Genomic DNA, 24,134 nt, shown 5'->3' with positions numbered 1-24,134 from the left:
ATAATAGTACACAGATCAAACATTTGTACTCCTTTGCCTTGTGTATAATGCATTCCTCAAATGTAAATAAAACTGCCATGTGGCAAACCGCAGCTAAGTGTGGCTTTTTGTTGTACTTGTACATAAATCAGCCTAGCATCCCTGACTCGGGCATATACCTCAAGCCGTTGCCTTAACAAAGCGCTAAAACCAACATCATCCTTGTGCTACCCAATCTAAGCCATAACCTTCTCAACCCATTGTCCTTCAGGATGGTTTTAGCTAATATCTAATTTATAGCTAGGTAAAGGTAAAGGTACCCCTGACTGTTTGGTCCTGTCGCGGACGACTCTGGGATTGCACACTCATCTCACTTTGCAGGCCGAGGGAGCCGACGTTTGTCAGCAGACAGCTTCTGGGTCATGTGGCCAGCATGACTAAGCCGCTTCTGGTGAACCAGAGCAGCACACGGAAACACCGTTTACCTTCCCGCCGGAGCGGTGCCTATTTATCTACTTGCACTTGACATGCTTTCGAACTGCTAGGTTGGCAGGAGCTGGGACCGAACAAAGGGAGTTCACCCCGTCACGGGGATTCGAACCGCTGACCTTCCAATCGGCAAGCCCTAGGCTCTGTGGTTTAGACCACAGCACCACCCGCGTCCCTTAAATTTATAGCTACTCCCACCTTATTTCTTTTCCCATCCTTTGGTATCTACATAATAGTTGAACCTTCATCTCTTTTTAGTAACCACCCACTCTGCTATTCTTCGCTCTTCATCTTTTTTTTGTCTCTAGACCACGTATACCCATCGTACTTTCCTCCCGAACAGATCTTTCTCCTTTAGCTTTACAGCAGTTTGATCTTCATAGCGAAACCATAAAATCTAAAGGCTTCAAAACTCATATTTCACTGAAGATCCTTTACCCATCTGAAAGCTTTCTAAACACCTTATGTCAGTTCTGTCTCTAACAGCTGTGATGTGTAGGCTCCCTTTCTTCAAATAGAAGTGCTATATACTGATGTTTGCCAAATTCGCATCTATCAGATGAACTTTCTACCCCTTCCTCCTCCCACTGCCTCAACCAATTGGTTACATTAGCCACTAGTACCCCAGGATAAGAGCCAATTATTAGTACTTCAAAAAAAATATGCATGATTCCGATATATCACACAGCAAAGGATTGCTCTATTTACCATACTTTTCTGTGTATAAGACGAGGGGTTTTTAAAATTAAAATAGGATCTTTAAAATTTGGGGTTGTATTATACAGTGGTACCTTGCAAGACAAAATTAATTCGTTCCGCGAATCTTTTCGTCTTGCGAGTCTTTTTGTCTTGTGAAGCACGGTCAAGTCGCATCTGCACCTCTTCAAGCGGTTTTAAGAAAAAGGAAACAAACTCGCAAGATGTTTTTGTCTTGCGAAGCAACTAAAAAAATGAAAAACTCTTTCATCTTGCGAGTTTTTCGTCTTCCGAGGCATTCGTCTTGCGAGGTACCACTGTACATGGATAGTGCATAGGGGGGACGTGGGATTGGTTGCTTCCACGAGCCAGAGATTGTCAGCGGCTTTCGGGCATGTTATTGGTGGCTGCAGCAAGGGCTGTTCTTGATTGTGTGTCTCTGCGTCAATTGGGTGGGCGATGGTTGGCATCTGCCGGTGAGGGGACAGGCAATCGGTGGCTTTTGTGACGCATGCGAGTGGCAGCGTAGGACAGACAGGTGAGCGATTTTCAGCAATCCCCCCTAAAAAAACCTCAACAACTCCGGGCAATCTCCCCCCATTTTCTTAATTTGGTGTCCCCCCAAGTAGGGTGTGTCTTATACACAGGGGCATGTTATACATGGGAAAGTATGGTACTTGGCGGGGGGGGGGCAGAGTGCAGAGATTTAATGATTCAGAAAATTTCTAGACCTCTGAATTTCATCAACAAGGCATGCTTCTGCAGAAGTTCAGAGGGTGAAATGAGGAGACTGTAAACCAAATACATTGTGCTCAAGGTAGAGCGAGGTGACGGAACGTGAAAGTTCCATGAAGCATTTTATCTGTGATGGCTCATTCATATATGCAAGCCAAGATTTGAGGTTGCAGTCATCAAGCAACAAGTGTGTGTGTGAATCAAGTCAGAACCCAGGTAGCCTTTGTGTCTTAAGAGTTTTCCCAGCATCACCCTGAGTCACACAACAGAAATCCTTCTCCACTGGAAAACACACACACACACACACACACACACACGTTAGCATGTTACTCTAGATCAGTGATGGCCAAACCTGGCCCTCCAGCTGTTTTGGGACTACAACTCCTATCACCCTAGCTAACAGGACCAGTGGTCAGGGATGATAGGAATTGTAGTCCCAAAACAGCTGGAGGGTCAAGTCTGGTCATCACTGCTCTATAGGCTGTGCTTCAATCTCAGTTCCTTCTGCATAGCTTCCTATTGGAAACTGTGGCTAGAAAGCTTGCCAGCAGACACAGAGTCCGTCATGCATCCCTAACAAGAACACTTATATAAAAAGAGAAACTTGATCACGTTAAATGCTGAGCGCCCGCAGCCTTGCAGCTAATAAGGCAGCAGCATGAACCCAGAACTGTTCATGCTTTGCTTCCTTGTGACTTCGTGCTTAACAAGCCAACACAATTAGCATTCACAGTGATGCCCATGCAGATGGGGACCATGTTTGCAGAATGACATCATCACCACATATTAATGTATCTCAAAAAGGCTGCATCAGCACCGGCTGTTCAGAGATAGGGTGGGCTGCCTAAGCAGGCAGAATCGAGGAAGGGGTTGCAGTTCACGTAACGCACATGCACACTTCCCTCTGACTGGACTTCACTGATTACAATCGCTGCTGCCAACCATATATGCATGTATGTGAGCATGTGCATGCACACACAGACAATAACATTTCATGTAACTCATGTAGGGGAATGTAGTCCGTGAAATATTATGCCATAATAAATGGGTTAGTCTTTAAGGTGTCACAAGGCTCTCTTGTTTTTGCTCCCACACACTAATGTGAATGTCTCCCATCTCACAACTGAAACTAGTGAAAGAGTTACCAGTATGAAATGAAGGTGCTAATAAGGTCATGTGGAACATAGCTGACACTATGCCAAGCAGTAAAATTTGTTTGGGAAATTGATCTGCAATGCAATACAGTTAGCAAGATAAATGACTCCCCCAGAAGGTAACAGTGTAAGCGTCGTATCTTCCCTCCTCTAGATAATCTATCTTGACACACCCAGGTCTTACATTCTGATACTGTATTGTGAGGCAGAATGTCTAGACAAGTAGCTAGCTGTATCAACAGAATCATAGAATTGGAAGGGTCATCTAGTCCAACCCCCTGCAATGCAGGAATCTCAGCTAAAGCATCCATGGCAGATGGCCATCCAACCTCTGCTTAAAAACCTCCAAGGAAGGAGAGTCCACTGCCTCTCATGGGAGTCTGTTCCACTGCCAAACAGCTCTTACTGTCAGAAAGTTTCCCCAAATGTTTAGTCAGAATCTCCTTTCTTGCAACTTGAAGCCATTGGCTGTTGAGTCCTAACCTCCAGAGCAGGAGAAAACAAGCATGATTCCTCTTCCATGTGACAGTCCTTGAGATATTTGAAGACAGCTATCATAGCTCTTCTCAGTCTCCTTTTTTTCCAGGCTAAACATACCCAGCTCCCTCAACTTTTCCTCATAAAACTTAGTTTCCAGACCCTTGATCATCTTGGTTGCCCTCCTCTGCACACATTCCAGCTTGCGAACATCCTTCTTAAATGGTGGTGCCCAGAATTGGACACAGTATTCCAAGTGTGGTCTGACTAAGGCAGAATAGAGTGGTACTATTACTTCCCTTGATCTGGACACTATACTTCTGTTGACGCAGCCTAGAATAGCGTTAGCTTTTTTTTTGCTGCTGCATCACACTGTTGACTTATGTTAAGCTTTGGTCCACTAAGACCACTAGATCCTTTTCAAAAGTACTGCTAGTAAAAGTCAATTGTCCCCAATCTTGTAATTGTGCACCTCATTCTCCCTGCCTAAGTGCAGAACCTTACATTTGTCCCTATTGAAATTCATTTTGTTAGTTTGGACCCAGCTCTCCGATCTGTTAAGGCCATTTTAAATCCCAATTAGGTCTTTTGTAGCATTAGCTACCCCTCCCAGATTAGTGTCATCTGCAAATTGGAGAAGCATCCCCTCAATTCCTCCATCCATGTTGCTTATAAATTACGGTTTTGCCCTCACTGTGCAGATAATTTTTTAAATAATTTATTAACATGACTACAGAGTCACTGCGACTTCAGCATGTCACCATTACCTTGGCACTCAGTCCGCTGATAACTTATTAAGAAGAACGCACAACATTATGTTTATTCTGCCTATACACTGTCACTAGCAGAATGCTTTTCCCTCCAAGATGACCTGTGCGGTCAGAGTGTCCTCTTGCAATGATATGCCTCAGCAGTGTTTTAGTTAGCCTGCTCTTAAAAGATGATTCAAGTATAGGCAACAAATGTTCCATTACACCAGGCAAGCTGTTAACTGTGTGCTGGATCAGCTGAGGTTTCTGAATGGTTTTCTAAAGCAGCCCCACATACCATGCATCACAGTAACCTGAATAAAGGTGGTTGCTTCTGTTGGCAAGGAGCCAACCTAAACTAGTGAAAAGCACTTCATGCCACAGATGCTACCAGGACATCCAAAGTGAGACCTGGATTTAATATCATCCTGCAAGCTGCAAGGGGTGTTCCAGCCCACCCAGAACTGTTTGAATACCAGCCCTTATGAAAGTTGGACCACCCGCAAACAATTCTGATCTGAATTGCTTTTCAGCTTATTAGCTTTCAACCAGCCCAATACCAACCCAGGACATCAGTTTAAAACGTCTGCCAGCAGCACTCACAATTTAGAGAAAAGGGAGAATTATGGGAAGGGTAATTAAGAGTTGAGGGTCATCAGCACATCAATGACACTTCATCCCAAATCCCCCTAAAACCTCCCCCAATGGTTTCATATCAATGATGAGCCACATTACCATCACCATCATTATAATATATTTATTTATACCTCGCTCACCTCCTCCCCCCCCCCCCCGAGCCCTCATGCAAAGCAGTTAGTTCCAAAAGCCTCTTGGACAACTAAGTCTTATGTTGGTGATGCACTGAGATTTCAGGAGAATGTGAACTGGGATAGAATAACTCCACCAGGTCATGGTAATGTGAACCAAGCCAGAGTCATCAGCCAGGATTACCTAAACTTGTATGAAAATAAAAGCTCTTCAAGCCCTGCTGGCTTGTTGACAGAGCAACTAAGGTCACCCTCAATGGGAGAAGGATCAGAAGGAGGAATAGCTCACACTTCTCTAGATCCCTTTCCATTCCCTTATGGAAGGGGCTCTGTGCTAAGGAATGCATGCAGCAATTTCAAGCATGCAGAAGATGCACCTGTGGCCAGCCAAATTGCCACTAATACACAAGACTGCTGCGGAGGATGGTATTACAAAAGACCACTCTCCCTACCCTGTGGCTTTTATCTTTCTAATCACAGATCACACACAACACAGAAGCATCACTAAATACCTCTTAAATGTGCCACAAGCTTTTCACTAAGCTTCTGAAGTACTTACACTTTCTGTGTTGCCTTTTAGACAAATGAGCAGAAGCCAAAGCCTTGTAACTTCTAGCTCTGATGCAAGGAAACATCTGTTATGCTCTGAACAGAGCATAGGTAAATCAGGGGTGCCTAAGCCATGAGTCACATCTGCCCCCAATAGGTTTCTTATGCCCCCCTTAAAGACCACTACCCCAATTTTTCAATTCTTAATTTTCAAGTATTATGTGAACTGTTCCTATCAACTTTCTGCTATGCCACCACATCATGATCACAGTTTTGGTGGTCCCCAAGACCCCTGCAATATCTGCATTAAAAAAATGGCCTAGCTGAACAACTAAAAGTCACAACTTGGGCTAACCCTCTACCCTTCCAATAGAGTTGTACACGCAGGGGGCTGCAAGAGGCAGGGGGCAGGTAGGGAAGAAGGGAGAGATGCAGCCTCAGGGACTGTAGCAATGATGCAGAATAAATCTATGTAGGAAAAGCCATATAGTAATGCACAGAGGAACTTATTTCCTAGCACATAAGTAGGGGGCAGATTTACAGGGCTATGAGGACCTAAGAACACAAGAAGAGTCCTCCTGGATCAGGCCAAATGTCCATTTAGCCTAGCATCACACTCTCACGGTGGACAACCACTGCCCTTGGGAAGCCAACAGGCAGGATCTTCACTTATAATTCACAGCAACTGGCATTCAGAGGCATGCAGCCTTGGATAGTGGTGGTAGAACATAGCCATTGTGGCTAGCAGCCATTGATCACCTCATTCTAAATAAGGCCAAAGATTCCCATCTCTCCATGAGCTGTTACTGCACTGGGCATTCATTATTGCTGCTTAGCACTCATAAGAATTACTGGAGCAAGTAGCAAGCTCTATACACCTCAGTTCAAAAATACAGTACTTCTCACAAATTAAAAATGCTGAAATGTTGCAAGGATGAGAACAGGTGCGGAAGGGATGTCGCCGAGCATGTGTTTAGCCTAAAAAAACACAAATGGCACAAGGATTCTGTGCAGGAATGCCAGCAGTATTCAAAATGAAGAGCTACTTGGATGGAGGGAAGGAGGAGAAGAAATAGGCCCAATCATCCAAAGAGTGAATATGGGTTAAATATCAGGAAAAAGCAAGTGATAAGCAACAAGGAGCTTTGGAGTGTGATTCACTGAAGGATTTAAAGAAAGATCTTTATAGGCATGTGCTGTGGGTGCTTTAAGTATTTATGTGATTCTGCCCTGGAGAATAAATGTGCATGAGTAAGGCTGATGGGAATTAGATCAAACTATGCAGTGTTACTGCTGCTATTATGCCTAGAAGCGTCTGAAATGGTTCAAAATAATCCATTCCCCATCCACTCTCATGAACCATTCATATTACCAAGAAAGCTATTACAATCAACACTATGGTTATATATCTCTGAGGCAGTTCTAAAGGATTATACTTCGCTATCTCAGACGAAACAATTAACAAAATGTGAGGAGAAGGGACACTATTAAGGCATTTCTTCTAGCAGGAACTGAGGACTGTGAGGGGATGCAAGTTTGTATGGAAGAAAGCTTCTCGCTTGATTGGATGGTCAGTCTTTTAGATGACAAACCCCACAGAGCAACTGCTTAACATAGGATAAAAGCTACCAAAAGGAGCAATTAAAGAAGCCTCCACAGCTCAGCTACAGCATGCCAACCGATTCTCAGATCTTCCAAACACAGGTGACCCTGGGCAAGAAAATAAGAACCTCACTGATCAGACCAAAAAGTTGCATCAAGTCCAGCATCCCATTTTCCAAAGCAGCCAGCCAGATGCCCACAAGCTGGACATAAAAGGCAGTAGCTGCCTTCCTCCCACTGCTGCTCCCCCAGCAACTGATATGCAGAGCATAACAACTGCCTCTGGACCTGGAGGGAGCACCTGGGAGACTCCTAGAGAGACTCTCCATAATGACATTGCAGTTCATTCATAAAGAGCCAAGTTAAAGGTTCCTCATTCAGCTGCTCCCAATTGTCACACTTTAAAATTTAACAAGAAGGTGGCAAAACTAGAACTCAACAAACAATGACCACCACCACCACCAACCACACAAGAAAGTACTTGTGCCCTTTTGCATATAGCTCTCCCTGGTTTTTCAAGAGGACCCACTGTTCATTGTGACATAGCTCATAAACCTCCATACCATGAGTTGAGCAGAATGTATAATGCTGGGCTGGGCTGGGTTGCCCCTGAATCAGAAGGAAGCTGCTAAACAAACAGATTCCACAAGAACTTCTCTTATAATTCTTTAATTTATTGGGCCTGCAACCTTTTCCAGCTGGTTTCTCAGGAAATACAGCCTTTCAGGTCTGGACAAAAGGCGGTGATATTCTTTATTTATTTACAGTTTGTGCCTTGTAGAGCACAATGAGGTTTATGAGCCAGCAAGCCAAATAAAAGGAGCAGAAGACTTTGGAGAGCGATCTGCAGCAGCTGCTGCACAGCAATTCCCCCTTTCATAAAAGGCAGTGGAGGAATAAAACCAGCCAGTATGAACCAACACTATTCCTTGCATGAGCAAATATCCCACTTCATGCCTCCTCTCACTCTCTCGGTTACTCCTGTCCGCATACAACAATGTGCCCAAAGGAATGGCGATTCCCACACTAAGTTGCCTGCACTGTTACATCATTTGTGGATGCCCTCTTCCTCTACATTCATTTGCTGGGTTGATCTTTTACTGTGGCTGCACTTACACCTTGGAACTCCCTGCTTTAGGCAGATATCTGGATACCTCATGTGCTCCACTCAAGAGTTCTCTGCAGTAAGGAAATACAGATGTAGCAGTCACTCGAAACAGGTATGCAGAACCTGTGGCCCTCTAGGTTTTGGATTCTGGTTCTCCACCTTGGGGTTTAAAAGCTAGAGCCCTTTCCTTTTCATAATAGGGCACTCTGTAATATTATGAGCAGTATGGAAGAAATTGGGGGGGGGTATGTTTTAAGCAGAATAACAAACCTTGCTATCTTCAAACAAGTTCTGTCTTAATCAGAAAGCAAACACTCTAGCAATGAAGATCATCTCCCATCATTACTGAGCTGTGGTTCCCAAATTGCACATGTCAACCTGAGCAAATAAAATTGTAACTTGGTTTTTTCCTTTTCTTTAAAGGATGGAAGGTAGCAAGGCACCGTAGCCAAGCATTGGCAGCAATAAGAATGGAGGATGGAACAATGGTCAAATTCTGAAGCAGCTAAGGACGGCCAGCCAACGTGTTTCTGTGCAAGTTGGCTTATTTTTAACAGCATGTTCTAAGTGCCAGCTAGAAAGAAAGCGAGAAATAGGCTTAGCAAGAAGCTCCCAGACGGCTTAAGAAAATGAGCTGTTCTACACGCTCCACAAACAGGGGCAGAGAGAGAAAACAATAAAAAATGGAGGAAGAAGAGTCGCATACAGCCTCCTCCACAATGACGCTTCCATTCACTGGAAAGGTTAAAACAAACACACACACACTTCCCACTGTTTTGTGCCTTCCCTGTGGGATTACTGAATATATCTTTGCCCCATAAATATTGAAGAGCTTATCTGTTTCCTCCTGGGATTGGCTGCTTCTAACAACCTCTTATGGTACCAGACATAAGCAGAACAGTTGCTTGGAAGAAAATGTTATTGAGCGTAACACAACTGACGTGAAAGCAAGTTCAGCATGGCTCTCTGGTACCCTTGCCACAATTCAGAAGCCAGAGATGAGTTAGCGTTGTGGAAATTGGGATGTCTTTCTTTCTGCGTATGTAGATTATTATTTTTTTGAGTCCCCACTGGCACATCTTTGATGTCATTTTCACTCTTCACAGTTAGTCCTTCAGGAACTTGCAGCACAGCACTACATCAGACAGCTATTTCAGACCAAAACAATTGTCACCAGAGGCTGTTGAATGCTGCTCTATAGTTTAGTACAGTGAACTCAATGTCCCTCATTCTAGCACCCTATTCATTCTACCATCCAGTGAGGTGGACTTTCTCTCAAGTCTTGAGAGCAACTTATGCCTTTTGTGCCATCCTCACAATGAGGTATTTGAGGACAGCCTTTATTATGGTCTCAAGCAATGATCCTGCCAAGATCACATTTGGACCAGTCCCTGAGTGACTTTTTAGACGTGAAAAGGCTAATCAGGTTGCTTAATCCATGGTAGTGGCTATCATCCCAACACATTTTTCTATCCAAGAAGGTAGAGGTAAATGGTAACAACAAATGATGAATACCAGGAATGCACTATTTCCTTATTTTTAACACCAAGGTTTTCCAACATCACCAAGGGCTTCTGCTCATACACTGGGGCTTTTGGCCTTCTTTTTCCTCGCCCATGCTCCCACAATTGGCTTGGTTGGGCATCAGGAGAACTTTCAGAACAGCACAAAGGAAAGGGGGTTGTTCTGTCTGCCAAGCTGAAAGGTTTATGTATGGATGGAATGCTTGAAATATCACAAAATTGAATTCTGCTCAATGTTCCATGTAAAGCAAGAACTTCAGCAAAATCCCTGCCATGTAAATAAAGAGCTTAAAAAGGAACACAAAATAGAACATGAAATCAGAAAAACAAGTAACAAAAATAGCATAGAACTTTACCTACAAAGCCTGACTTAGCCAGAAATAACAAAATGATATGCTAAAGTATGATAAAGGTAGTGCTGCATTACAAGGTTCCTTAAATAAAGAATTACCACTCTGCTGCAGGTAGGTGTTCTTCTCCAAGAACAAAATAAGTATCTCTCCCACACATGGCATCTGGCAAGCTGGATTCCTACCCAAAATTGCTGCTCTCTCATGAACAAGCCACACCCACCTTTACAAACTCCTAGTTTGAGGTACAGCTGGTGATCTCGTGAAAACTGGTGGGTTTGAAACAATCCCCAAACTGTTGGAAATTGGACAAATGATCTGAAACCAACTGGGGGCTGACAAAAAGTGACAGATTGAATCTAATCTCCCCTGCCCATAGTCTATCAGGAGGCATTCCGTTTAAAAGAATCTCAGTCAAATATCAAGTTGTCAATGGTCCCACATATACCAGGAATGTGCATTTCAGTCTGCAAGGTGAATGTTTGACTTTAGTAGGTTTTGCATGATCAAAGTACAACCATTTTATTTAATAAAGAACAGCACAACACAAAGCACATACTGTTGCACAGAGTCGACAGGTTACTGAATAATCCATTCTCAAACTTTTCCAGCATCCAAATACTAGAGACTGATGAACACCCATTGGAAAGTTATTGAATGACGAGAGGAATCCACACCCAACCAGTTAAGTTTCTGTAAATTCTGCATTTGTGTATACATCAGCTGAATGAAAACATGGAAGCACAGTTGGATGCTGCAGTGTGGTGGGTAGAAGTGGGGAGAAGAGAAAATGGGGATTAAATACAAAGTTGGCTGCATAATGTCATGACCATGGAGTCCAACAGTGACCAGAAAACAAAGTCTGTAGCTATAGTGTCATTGAGAAAGGAGTTAGGCAGGCTTCTGGCTCTGAGCTTGATGCTGGTGAGCAGGGCACCATTGAACTAGAGTTTGGCAGACATGAGTCCAACAAACCTGATGCCACAGCACAATGGCCCATAGAACCAAAGCGCCATGGGTGCCTTCCTGCAGGCTTAAGGAACTGAATGCATCTCACATTATCCTACTAGCTCAATGGTGTGGGTAGTGTATGCTGGAGAAGTGTCCATCTTCAGGCCTGAGGGTTAATACTCTTAAAAGACTCTAGTTCTCCAAAGGGAGGAAGAACATAGGAGAGTTTCAGGTTGGAAAAATTGTCTCAGAAACTCTCAGTTCACTTTCAATCTTTATCAGTGCAAGTTGCTCACTCGGAGCTCTCCATGGTGCTGAGACAACTGACCTGACTTGCTCCATGGGCTTCTCCGAAGGACCAGAACAGAACAGATAACTCACCCAAAGGAATCACCACTTGTAGATACTAGGAATCAGCCTCAGCTTGGGAGAAGCCACAGGGCATCCAGATTCCATGGCACACATCAATTAAAAAGGATTGGCTAAAACCTTCAGAGATGCTTGTGCATCCGTAATATACTGTTGGCAAATAGTAAAGGGTTTGCTGTATCAACTTCCTAGTGCTCCCTCTCATGGATCCAGTTACTTAGCATTAAGAAGGAAATGAGGATAAGAAAACATTGATGCTGCATCTTTATGGCTTCGATGAGTGTGTGCCAGCAATCTGCTCTCCTCACCCTAAGCCAGACTGTGTGGGCAAAAACATCTGCTGAAGAACAGAACATGACAGACATGGAGAGCACAGGGATTTCTAGTGGCAGAAAGTAATGGTGCTCCCAGGAGGAAGGGGTGGGGAGGAGATGAGAATGAAGGGAACTATCCTGTCCCCCACCCCAATACTATCAAGCTCAAGCAAAGAGAGGTTTCATGGAATGCCATGGCTGGTCTCAGTAATGGACATAAGGGAATAATAGTTCCGGCAAGGTAAAAGGAAATGAAATATCTCATCACTCATCTCAAAAAAATAAGCGGAAGATCTCCAAATAATTGCTGCACATTACATACCTCTTGGTTTTGCAATCACAGTCAGAATTGCACACAAGCATAATTTCCGTAAGTCAGTCACTTCAGGTGCAGGGATAAGAGAGAGGGATGGAGAGAAAGAGAGGTGGGGAGAGCTGCCAAATCCATCACAAAAAGAAGCCAGGAATATCAAAACCTCATTGAGCACTCCTTTCTTCACTCCCCCAGTCCCTCCCCCCCCCCCATGGTCGGTTGGGCAGAGAGTTTGTCATTGGTCCCACCAAGGACCCCACTAAGTCTGGATAACTACATGCTTACAATGCGCTCCTATCATGCCCGTACTGCATACCCAGATCCCCAGGTTCTAAAGAAGTTGTAAGCAATGGCATCAAATCAGCCTCTCTCTCTTCCATTTCCTCTAAAGCAGAGGATGGCCAGGATGCAAAATGAGCACACAGCAACCAAGAAGGCATGAAGGAAATGTGACTACACTCCAGCAGTCTGCAGGGACAGCTTGAGTGCAGCGGGAAAGGACAGCTAGAGGGACAATGATGGCACATTGCATATGGAATTGATAAGAATCAAAAACATTCACACACTTCCAAATTATGCTCCGTCAAAGAAGAAAATGGGACAGGAAAGGCCTAAAAATCCACACAATGCCAGAGACGGAGAAGCAGTAGAGGCTCCCCTATAGATTGTACAGAGAGCATTTCCCCAAGGGTGTCATTCTGAGTTGGCCTTCTACCTGTAGGTGAGCTAGCACAGGGGGGAGGCAAGTTTACCATGCTGATATCTCATGCTGCACAAGGGAAGGAGTATAAAAACAGACATATGCTGCCATCTACCTGCACTGTGGTTGCTCAGGCGAAGGAAAATGAGCAAAGTAGAGGGTTCAAATATCAGACAGGATGTTAAAAAAAAATCAGTCAGTTTATACAGAGCAAACAGAAGCAATGCAGCAGCTGCAGTATCAGGTAGATAATCTACAAAGTTGTTGCAAGACAGTGTGCCTCACTCCTTTCAGAAGGTAGAGGAAAGCCAAAATTACCAGGGGTGGGATCAACTCTCCAATGAGGAAAGGGTATAAGCTTTGGCAGCAGTGGCAGGGGGGGGGGGAATAATTTACAGAAAAGGTGAGTAAAAGGAAAAAATATATACAGTATATATACTGTACTAGAACTCAGGTCATCCATTGAAGATTTTGGCCAGATAAATGAGAGAATTTCTTCACACAGGGCAAAGTTAAGTTACAGAATTCACTCCCGTGAAAGGTTGAGATTGCTACCAGCCTGGATGACTTTAAAAGATGATTAGACAAATTTGTGGAGGGCGAGGCTATCAAAAGCTATTGGCCACAATGGCTATCTTCTACCTCCACAGCTGGAAGTAGTATGCTTCTGAATGCCAGTGGCTGGTGGGAAGAGTTGTAGTTTTTATTCTTGTCAGCTTTGCCCTGAAAAGCAGCATATAAATTACACATACACACTTAATTAATTGCTAGCAGCCATTTTATCCTTTTGCCACTCTTCAAACAGAGTACCCTACTAAAGGAGTGTCTTTCTGGGCAAAGCCCATCACAGGCCCTTTGAGAATATGACACGTGCACAAAGCCCTTGAGGTAAGTCACTTGGCCAGGAATCACCCACCAGGCAACTTCCATATTCATGCTTCCCTTTGCCTACTTGATACTTAGAGGGCCCTCAGCTTCTGCTGAAGCCATTGCTGCCTTTTCAACCCCTGAATGGTCATCAGTCTCCAGTTTGGGTGGGAGACAGGAGACAGGTGTTGGCAATAACCAGAACAACACAGAGGCATGGACAGATGCCATCTGGCTGGAAGGTTAGAGTGTTGATATATTACTTCTCTTCCCCACAGCCATGGTAGATGAATTGGAAATGACACATATGCGTTTGTACAACATGGGAGAGAAGAGCCAATAGCACAATGAGCATTTCTCCCACATGGTTTCCTGACAACAGATTTTAAACCAGAGAACTAAGATACAGAGACCTACAAATAAATTGGTGCCACCGTACTATACCAAAGGAATCTCTCTACTGCCACCTACCGACAGACTGTCTGACCTGACCCAAGGCGTTCCATTACCAGATGTGCCTAGGCCTCACCTTCCTAACGAGATCCAGCTCCTCTCCTTGCTTTTGCCAAGGGGAAAAAAGAACAAGTGCCACAAGAGGCCACTGCAGTACAACCTTGCTATGCCCATGCAGTGGGGGGGGGGGGGTAATTCCATACTGCTTCCTTCTGGGACATGCTTTCTACAAACAAGTCCAGATCACAAGAGGCAAGGATATTGGCTGTATGGGCATTTATCATTCTGCACAGAAGGGGCTTCCTGAATTAACTTGCACGCTGTATTTACAGACAACATTTATCTGCTTCTATAACAAATCAGGAAGAGTGGAAGGAACAGTTCCTTGCTTATTTCCTTTGTGCAGTTTTCAAAGGAAATCAAACTGGAAACACATTTGTTTTCCCCCAGAGGAATTGACTGTTCCAGTTTCTCTATTGGTGCATCATGCTGTTGCTAGGCTGCGGTCTATGTTGTTAGGTTTTTTGTTTTTTTAAAAAAACACACTCTCCCCCTCTCCATGTGTCTGTGCGAATTTCATTAGTTCATTAAACACAGCTCTAGAATTATCTTCTGATGTTCCCTAACTGTGAGTCACCTAATGAGCAGATGTGGTCCAATATACCACTTCAGATTCTACCCTTGCAGGCTCCAGGCCATCATTGCAGAACAGAGGAAGACTACATACACATGCATTTATATGCAATTTATAATTCATATGTCATTTATATGTAAATCTACCCAGAGTGATGCAAAACACTGTATTGCAGTAGTTCTGGGGTCATCATCTGCAACTTTCCTGATAATCTCATCCTGATACGGATGTTTTGATTCTTCAAACAGTCAAAGACCTCCTTTCCTTTCCACCTGAAAGAAGGCAAACCCCCAATCTTCTCCTTCTGAATCTTATCACACACCTTACACACCTGGATACTTTCCCCTTGGTTCCATCCTGTTGGTAAACAAGGAGTAGATGGTTTCCCTTTACACCTCCCAATAACTTTTTCCACAGGCTCAAAATGTGCTAAGTCTGGCCATCCTGCATACCTGTGGAACCAGGAGTGGCTAATCTGCAGCCCTCTAGATGTTTCTGGGCTACAGCTCCCATCACCCCTGTTTATAAGTCATGTTGACTGGGGCCAATGGGAGTTGGAGTGCAGCAACCTCTGTAGGGCAGCAAGTGAGACAGTCTTGTGGTCTAACATCTTGAGGCTGGACAAACCCTAAAATCAGTTCCAGTGTAGCACAATTCTTCATGCCAGTGGCACAGGTTCTGTTCTGGCAGGGAACAAGCAAACTTCCAATGGCTAGCAAAGGGCTAGCAAATTTTATGTGGCGCTCTGGGCCAGGAGGAAGCAAGTGAGTTGGAGCCTAACAGTCAGGGTTGGGGATTGTGGCCCTCCAAATGTTATTGGACTATAACTCACACCAGCCCAAACCAGCTTGGCCAGTGGTCAGAAACGAAGGGAGTCTATGCCCAGAAACATCTGGAAGACCATAGGTTCCCTGACCTTGAGTTAGCAGAATATATTGCTTATATTTATTAATTGCACCCTATAATTTCTGTCTTGCTTTATGCTAACTCTTTAATGAAATACCTAAATTAGAAACACAAAGTCAAGTATGAGGCCTTGACTTGCTCACTCTTCTGCCTAAAGCTACTGAACGGCCGTATATTTGAAATTCATATTTCTGTATGTTCAGACTGAGGTATCAGAATGCAGGTGGTGGTGGTTCTCCCCCATGTGTGAACTACACAAAGGGCTCCTCTCAGTGGTCCTACCTTGCAGGGGGTTGGGTGGTGGAAGCTAGGGAGCGTCTTTGTAACACCTCCCTTTCCAAGATGTGTGAACAAGGCATAACCTGAACCAGTGTATTTCAAAACCGATTTCCAGAGTGAGTGCTCAGCTCTGAAAGAGGTGAGATAAGCATACACTTGAGCATGTGCAAAATGCTTTCCCACCACACCTCTGGGTATGGGCTTCCTGGTCAGAGCAATTTGTAGTGTGCCCCCCACTTCTGATCCATGTTAGAAATCAGGCATGGAGTTTGCCTCTTCCATCTCCAAGACTGGTCAAAAGGTTCAACACAAATCTCCCAACATGTAACACACTTAGAAAGTGGGATTATCAGCCTCTTTCTTATCTTAGACCAGAAGCAAACTGAAATTGGATGCCCGAGGACATTTATAAACTCCTATGAACACCTAAATGGTCAAAAGGCTTACCCCTAGACATCCTGCTCAATCCCAAGGCAAATAACTCATTTGCTACATCTAGACCTTTGCATTGGACCCTTCTAAATTAGTATCTACTAGGGTGGGTTTCTTCTTGGGCATAGATGTTGTTGTTAAGCATTTGACTTTGACAAAAAGAAGAAGCTTTGGACATTAAATCCAGCTTCAATTTTAGAAACCGAGTTTCTTTAACGAGTCTCCATTGAAAAATGCTGCCATAGTCATTGGGACTATGATGCAATCTCAACCACTTTCAGCAGAAATCATCCTTAATTTCAAGATTGTCATTTGATTTGCAAGGCGATGGTTACTGATTTAAAGCATATAAAAAAACTACAACCAGGTACATAGCAAGCTGAATTGCCCAGTTTTCCAATGGTAAGCAGAACATGTTAGATAATGCTACAATTTATGTAGGTTTTATTCACGTTAACTATACCTCTAAATGTATCATAATTTCAAAAAGAAACCAAAGTTCTGTGATTAGAACAAATTATGGCGTTTAAATTTATCAGCATAAATTTGCTGTGACTTGCCATCTGTGTTAGCTCAGGTTTGCAGCAGAACCCAACACTGCAGTGCCAAGGGTCTACAAATGCCCTTCACATCATTTTACCTGGCATGTGCAGCATCAGTAAGAATTACCCATCTCCTGCTGAACATGGAGCACAGGCTCCCTGAATGTGTGTTAAGCCCTGGAGACACCTGAAAGATCAGTGAGGTTTCTTCTTCTTCTCTTTTCCTGCTGCTGATTGTTTCTGAGACTTGGCACAACAAAGCCGAGACCTCTCCTCAGTTCAGAGCTAGGAAAAAGGGCAAACGCTCACTCTATCACCAAGGCCTTGAGTACGGGGTGATGTCAAACAAAACCCAGGTAAGAAATACTAGAAATATATGAATAAATAAAAGCCATTCCCTTTTTGCCGGACTGAGCAGGGGTAGGCTGTGGCAACAATTTTTGGGGGGTACCAAGGTCTGTCAAAATTTGTGACTCCCTAGACACTGCAGCGTCTGCTCAGAAAGACCTGTTGAAACAACCAGACTATTTACCACAAGCATGGAGCCAGTGTAGGCAAGGGATTGTGGAGGGTGGTGGGGAAACACCTCCCAAGAGCCATGTGTCTCAGGTCCTAAGAATCATGGTCATTTGATTCCATTAGTTGCTTCCATCAGAAACAGAAAAAGAGTCACAGCCACATCATACATGTAAAGTACACGGCTCCCGCAAAGAATCCTGGGAACTGTAGTTCACCCCACAGAGCTATAATACCCAGCACCAATAACTACAGTTCCCATGATTCTTTAGGGAAGCCTTGTGCTTAAGAGGTATATGGGTTCTGCAAGATGGTAGCTTACCATCTTGCAACTCTTTGCTCGCCCTTGCAAAACACAGCTCCCTGTCAGCTATGCTGCCGCCAAATCACTCGTGTTACAGCTCCAGCTGTCAATGAACCGAAGTGTTTTCCTTCTCCAGCAGTGCTGACAATGCTGGTGACAGATGGGGAGCAGCTTCTGCGTTGAGACAGGCTGGGTAAGTTTCCTCAGTGTGAAAGTTTCGGCTGAACTAGACACCCAGAAATAAGCTCCTTTAATGCTTCCTGCCTTCTCTTTTGTTCAGAGGAAAGAGGGGAAGCAGTGATGAATTACCCTAGAGCCAAATAATTCTGCATTTGCCCATTTTCTGTTCCTAATCCCAAGTGGGCTTCACTTTAAGAGGGAAGCAATGAAATGCAGCGTCAGCCAAGTTAGAACAGGGTGCTGCTAAATGGCACACAAGTATGCACATGCAAAAGTTTGGCACAACATTTTTGAGCACCGATGATGAACCGAAAAAAAAGATGAACTGGAACAAAATACAAAGAACAGAAGCTAGAACAACCTTAAAAGTGAAGAACTCATGTTACAAGAAAGGCTTGATCAAACATACCTCTTTCAGCTAAAGGGAAGAATGGGTACAATAATGGCTATTAATATTTTCCCTTATGTTTGTACCTTACTTTTCATAGAACCAGAGGAGGCGTACTTGTAGTAATCTGTGTCACAAAGAGAGGCAGTTAATGCATTTCCCTGACATCTACAGTAGCCGAGAAATGGAACGAGGGAGCAGGCTATAAAGAGAAGTGTAGGCTTGAGTCTCAATGGCTCCTATCTGCCAAAAAGTAGAATGCACTTTGCAAGACCATTGATGGCTGGGCCAAATATGAGCTCCCAAGCCAACTGGAGTGTTCAGGGGGCAGGTATAGCCTTTCCGTGATTATTGAGCAGACTCCTTAGCTGATTGCATATACAGTGGTACTTCGGGTTACATATGCTTCAGGTTACATACGCTTCAGGTTACCAACTTCACTATCCCAGAAATAGTACCTCAGGTTAAGAACTTTGCTTCAGCATGAGAACAGAAATCCCGTGGCGGTGGTGCAGCAGCAGCAGCAGCGGGAGGCCCCATTAGCTAAAGTGGTGCTTCAGGTTAAGAACAGTTTCAGGTTAAGAAAGGACCTCCGGAATGAATTAAGTACATAACCAGAGGTACCACTGTATTTGGTAATTTGGCCTCCATCCTCTCCCACAGGAAAAAGGAAAAGGCTGCACATAAGATACAACTGCACAGGGAGAAAAGCTTGCCCTCTGCTGCCCCTGACACTTGGTGGTCCAGCTTCCACTGATTGACACCACCACAGATGAAAGCAAATGAATCCAGGGGGCCCTGCAATTTGCAGGCACTCTTTTTGCTTCCATTTACCTTGGTGACAATGATGGACATTTTGCTAACTCATTCATATATTAAGGATCAAGATCAAAAGACAATTGCCCTGTTATTAGGGATGTGAAGGTAAGGAATATAAAATTTGAGATACACATGAAATAGTATCTAAACAGAACTGGATGAATAAAAGGCTTTAAACTGTTTTGGTTGGGGTCAGGAAGGGTTTCTCATCCTTAAATTCTGAAACTGGTTTAATGGCCCCTTTCCCCCTTTGAAACATCAGACTCTACCATAAATAAAGACATGTAAGTATGTGAGAAGGTCAAATGTTGAAATGGCAACATGGATGGACTTTACTTATGCTTATTCCACTTGGAATCATTCTAGAGACTGCTGGATTATAAGTGTGGAATTCTGCACGGCTGTTTGACTGGACATTGGTAAAAACTTGCGATGTCTTGATTGCCAAGGGCTGATCAAAGTAGACAGAGATTAGACAGAAGGAGGTCAGACATGAACAGCACAGAGACAGAGGGGGAGGCTTGTAAGGTAACATGGGCTATTAAAAAACATTTGAGAGCCGGGTGTACCATGCAGGCACACAAATATAACCCAACATTTTTTCCCCCTAATCTGCATAATTAAACCACCCCACCTCATTTCATATATATTCAGTCCCACTGTTTTCAAACACGGCAGAGGCAATGCATGTGCCCCCTTGCTTGAAGAGCCCAGATGTTGTTTCTCTAGAGTAGCCTTCCTAACCTGGTTCCTTCCAGATGTTTTAGACCAAAACTCCTACCAGTGGTAGTCCAAAGCATCTGGAGGGCACCAGGTTGGGGAAGGCTGCTCTAGAGCAAATATGGCAGAGCCACAACATTGCTAAGAATGGGTATGAACACAGGAAAGAAAATCACATATACACTAGATCACTTGAAATTCAGCAACCAGATTTCCAGGGACTATGGATCAAGCTATAAATGGCTGTTTCCCTGGATACGTGATACATTAGAACAAATTCACACAGTTTTTTAAAAGCACGTTAAAGGGGAGGGGTGCATTACTAAAAGTCATATAACAAGGCACATTCTAAGCTTCTTCAGATTCTCTCTCTCTGCTCTCCCCCAAGGAGGTGGCAAGAAAAAGGCCTGTGTCTAGGAAGTGGCGATATTCACATTGTAGAGTTAGATCTATCCCAGGCATCCCCAGCCTTTGGCCCTCCAGATGTTTTGGCCTACAACTCCCATGATCCCTAGCTAACAGGACCAGTGGTCAGGGATGATGGGAACTGTAGTCCAAAACATCTGGAGGGCCAAAGGTTGGGGATGCCTGATCTATCCCATACAAACTAACTACGGTATTTTTCGCCTACACAAGAGGGCTACACAAACCAGATGTCAATATATGGGTCAGGAAATCTGTGTGCGTCCTATGGGGCGAATGCAGGCTTTCGCTGAAGCTTGGAGAGCGAGAGGGGTCAGTGTGCACCGACCCCTCTCACTCTCCAAGCTTCAGGAAGCTATCAGCAAGCCTGGGGAGCCTGCGGGAGTTCCCGCAGGGCTCCCTAGGCTGCGGATAGCAGCCTGCTGCCCGGAGCGCGGGGCACACTGAAGCAGAGCGCCCCGCACTTCGGGCAGATATCCTTTTCTCCTCTAAAAACTATGGTAGGTACGTTTTTAAAAGCTCGGGCTTCCCCCACGGCTGGGGGGGGGATAATTTTTTTTCTTTATTCCCCCCCCCCAAAAAAAACTAGGTGCGTCCTATGGGCCGGTGCATCCTATAGGGCAAAAAATACGGTAACTTCCAGAAACAGGCTGCATATTCTTCCTGGGGGAAAGGTGCATCTTTCTCATATATTGTGCATATTCGTGTATTGTGCATATTCATGTTATCTAGAAGTGGGAAGTGATCCCTAAGTTTATTTGGCACGGGGAATTTTTTTAAAAAAATGAATCAGTACTGGAAGCATTGGAAGAAGTTCCAAGCAAACTTTCCATCTAAATTCTGAAGCACTAACTTTTCCTCCCTACCCCACATTGCCCCCACAGCCAGTAAATATTAAATACTGAATTCTATTTAAGTGCAGGGTATTTTTTGTTCTATTTCAGCTGTGTCCATTGAGAATTCCCTTTCCAGCTATAAAAAGTTGCTCTTACTTTCCATTCCCTATGGGCCAATTCACAATTTCGGTATCTAAGAGCAGGTTTTCAGTCAGTCCATGTGGATTTCCAACCACGCCAGACCCAACAAGACATTGGTATGCTGCAGCCACAAGCTGGACTCAAAAAGTGACATTTGTGGTGGCATATGTCAAACAGGGATCTGAGCTGAATCTGGCACATATTGGCAATACACTTGTGGCAAAATGACATGGCCGGAAGCCTGTCATAGCCTGTGTGGAAACTGCTGCCGGCAAAGAACTGAGAGGGCTACACAAACCAGATGTCAATATATGGGTCAGGTTGGTACACCGACTCACGCTATCCTCAGAGATGGAATCAGCCTTGCCCTGTACATTCATAAAAGGTATGGGTCCAATTAGAGAGGCAATAGATTCCTCACAACCTGCCAATTATCTCCAGTGTGTTGATGAGGTAATGGAACATTCAGTGTCAGAGGAATAGGGAAGTCATTAGACATGGGCTGCTGTACTTCAAAGCCACATACAGGTACAAGATTCCTTTTGGGGTGAGAGGGCTTTGAAGACCTTGTTGCCACACCTCCCCCAAAGTCACAACAGGGAGCCCTGTGTCAAATCCAAAAGAAGATGAGCAGGAAATAGGCAGGCAATCTCTCAATCAACCATCCACTGGTTAATAGAACAGCTAAGGAAGCTGACAATTTTGTCACACATTCAAAGGCCATTCACTGATCCTGGAAACAGATTCAAGTGCAGAGCCTTTGGAGTATCTGAGTCCAGGAATGGAAGTTCCCAAGGAGAGAGTGGTGAATGAGAATTGGGTGGTTTCTTTTTCTCTGTGCTTCAAACCACCTCAAAGCTAGTGCCAAACTGCAAAATGTTTGGATTAAGGAAAAGTTTGGACTGGTTCTTCCACTACAGGATGTCATCACGGGTACCCAATTCCTTCCCCTCTACAATTTTCAATGAGATCATGACACACATTTTGGAAACTTTCGCTATTACAGATTAGTGTTAGAAACTCAGATATATTAGCTTAGTGAGTCGCTAAACTAGGTACCAAATGCCTCCTTAAACCAGAGTTACAGTTGCCAAAATGGAAACCCAGCCAGATGGGTGGGATATAAATAAATTATTATTATTATTATTATTATTATTATTATTATTATTATACCTAGTTGCCATTTGGAGGCCAGGCAGCATAAAAGTCATATTTTTCAATGGCTTCAATTTGGTTCCTGAAATTCATTCTGGCTGTGCAGATAGAATATTATGAAAAGAAATCTACAGGGTATGTTGCTACTGTGTGAAAACAGTCAAGATCCAAGGTTCCTCAGGCATGCACCTCCAGATGGTGGAGACATCGGGCGCCATCCTGGCACCTGGGCAGCTTCACTTGGTTGCAAGCAGCTAATAGCCAGGTGCAAAATGCGCCTGCTGCCTGGAGAATTTCAAACGCTGTTATAGATGCAATCCTAGCACGGCATAAAATGGGATCTCTTTGGTGATGCCCCACACCCTCGGGTTTGAGACAGATAGCAGGATTTTACATTCCATTGGGTGCCACAATTTTGAAATTTGTACCAGAAACCACATTTGTATGAGTAGCTGAAGCAACTTCTCAGAAAAGCCATCTGGGCACTGCAAGCCATATGGGAATGGAACTCATTCTGTTGTCCACCACTAGAAATCTGCTTCCAAGATGTCATTGGACAGAATAGGCAGAAGGCTGACAACACCCACTAGCAACAGGCCTGCATACTGACAGCTTTCTGAAAGTACAGGCTGGAGGAGAATTGTGTGGCATTATTAAGAAACAAAAGTTTGCTCCTGCCCTCTGGAAAGGTGGTGGGTGGTTTCTCACTCTGACAGTGGGTGGGTGGGTGGAGGGAGTTTGCTACATCCATCCTAAGAACCCTGACATTCTACAAATGCAAAGCCGTGTCACTTCCAACCACGGTCTGCCATGATGATGATGGGAGTGGGGGCCAGGAAACCAAGCCAGGCGGTGCTCCTTAGATATATCATTCTCGATATGCTCTTGTGCCTGGAGGGAAGAATGCATCTGAGAGCAGGAGAGGATGTCATAGCACTTCCAAAGTGATGCTAAGCCGGTCCGACAAGTTGTCACTACAGCTGCATCATGATGGGGAAAAATAAAATCGCTCTCTGCACATGAGTGGGGAATAGCTATGGGCTACAGCTCTTGAAAGGACATTTTTCAAAGAAGACTAAACGCATCCTCAAGACACTGCAGACATTACTATAACATCACTGTTGGACTGAGAACTCTTTGCACACCATATTGGTTATGAAGGGCTGTTTAGCTGGAGTAGAAAAGAAAAGGCTGGGGAAGCACACATGGTGCTTTCTTTTGCACTCACCTCTCCCAGACAGTGGGGAAGGAGATTGCTTTGGAGGCTGCTCTAGTTTGCAAAAGCCAGGGATGGGGAACCTAGACTATTTGACTCCCACTCCCATCAGCTTCAACCAACATGGTAATAACTAATGATGATGGGAGACAGCCCAGAGACATTGGATGAGCCACGGGTTCCTCACCCCAGTACAGGCTTAGTTACATGGCACTCAATCACCTGTTAACTAAAAACTGGCTTCTACCTTCCCTTTCCCATCATCTTCCTTAAATGCCTACTCCACACATTCTTCCCCTGTCCCTTCAAAGCAGAGAGGCAGCAGCAATTTGGTGAAATGTGTGCAAGTGCGAGAAAGAGGGGAGGATGCGTGAGTCACAAGCTGGTACTAGGCAGCTTATTCTTGGAAAACTGAAGTCATAAAATGCCCAGTGTGTTCCAATTAAAACCATCCACAGGAGCAATAGCTTCCTTGTGCCTCCCTCCTCCAATTTCAAA

The 24,134-nt window shown here is 44.2% G+C and overlaps 1 protein-coding gene across 9 annotated transcripts in view; it reads right to left on the bottom strand.

Moving 5' to 3' along the window:
• The window catches only part of ARHGAP44 (Rho GTPase activating protein 44), an 86,332-nt gene that overhangs the window by 38,380 nt on the left and 23,818 nt on the right, over positions 1 to 24,134 (bottom strand). The gene's annotated exons all lie outside the window — the stretch shown is intronic.

The sequence above is a fragment of the Podarcis gaigeae genome, assembly GCF_964106915.1.
Source record: "Podarcis gaigeae genome assembly, chromosome: 2".
NCBI classification, from domain to species: Eukaryota; Metazoa; Chordata; class Lepidosauria; order Squamata; family Lacertidae; genus Podarcis; species Podarcis gaigeae.
The sequence above is the reverse complement of the archived record's forward strand: the minus strand, read 5'-3'. Positions and strand labels throughout refer to the sequence as shown.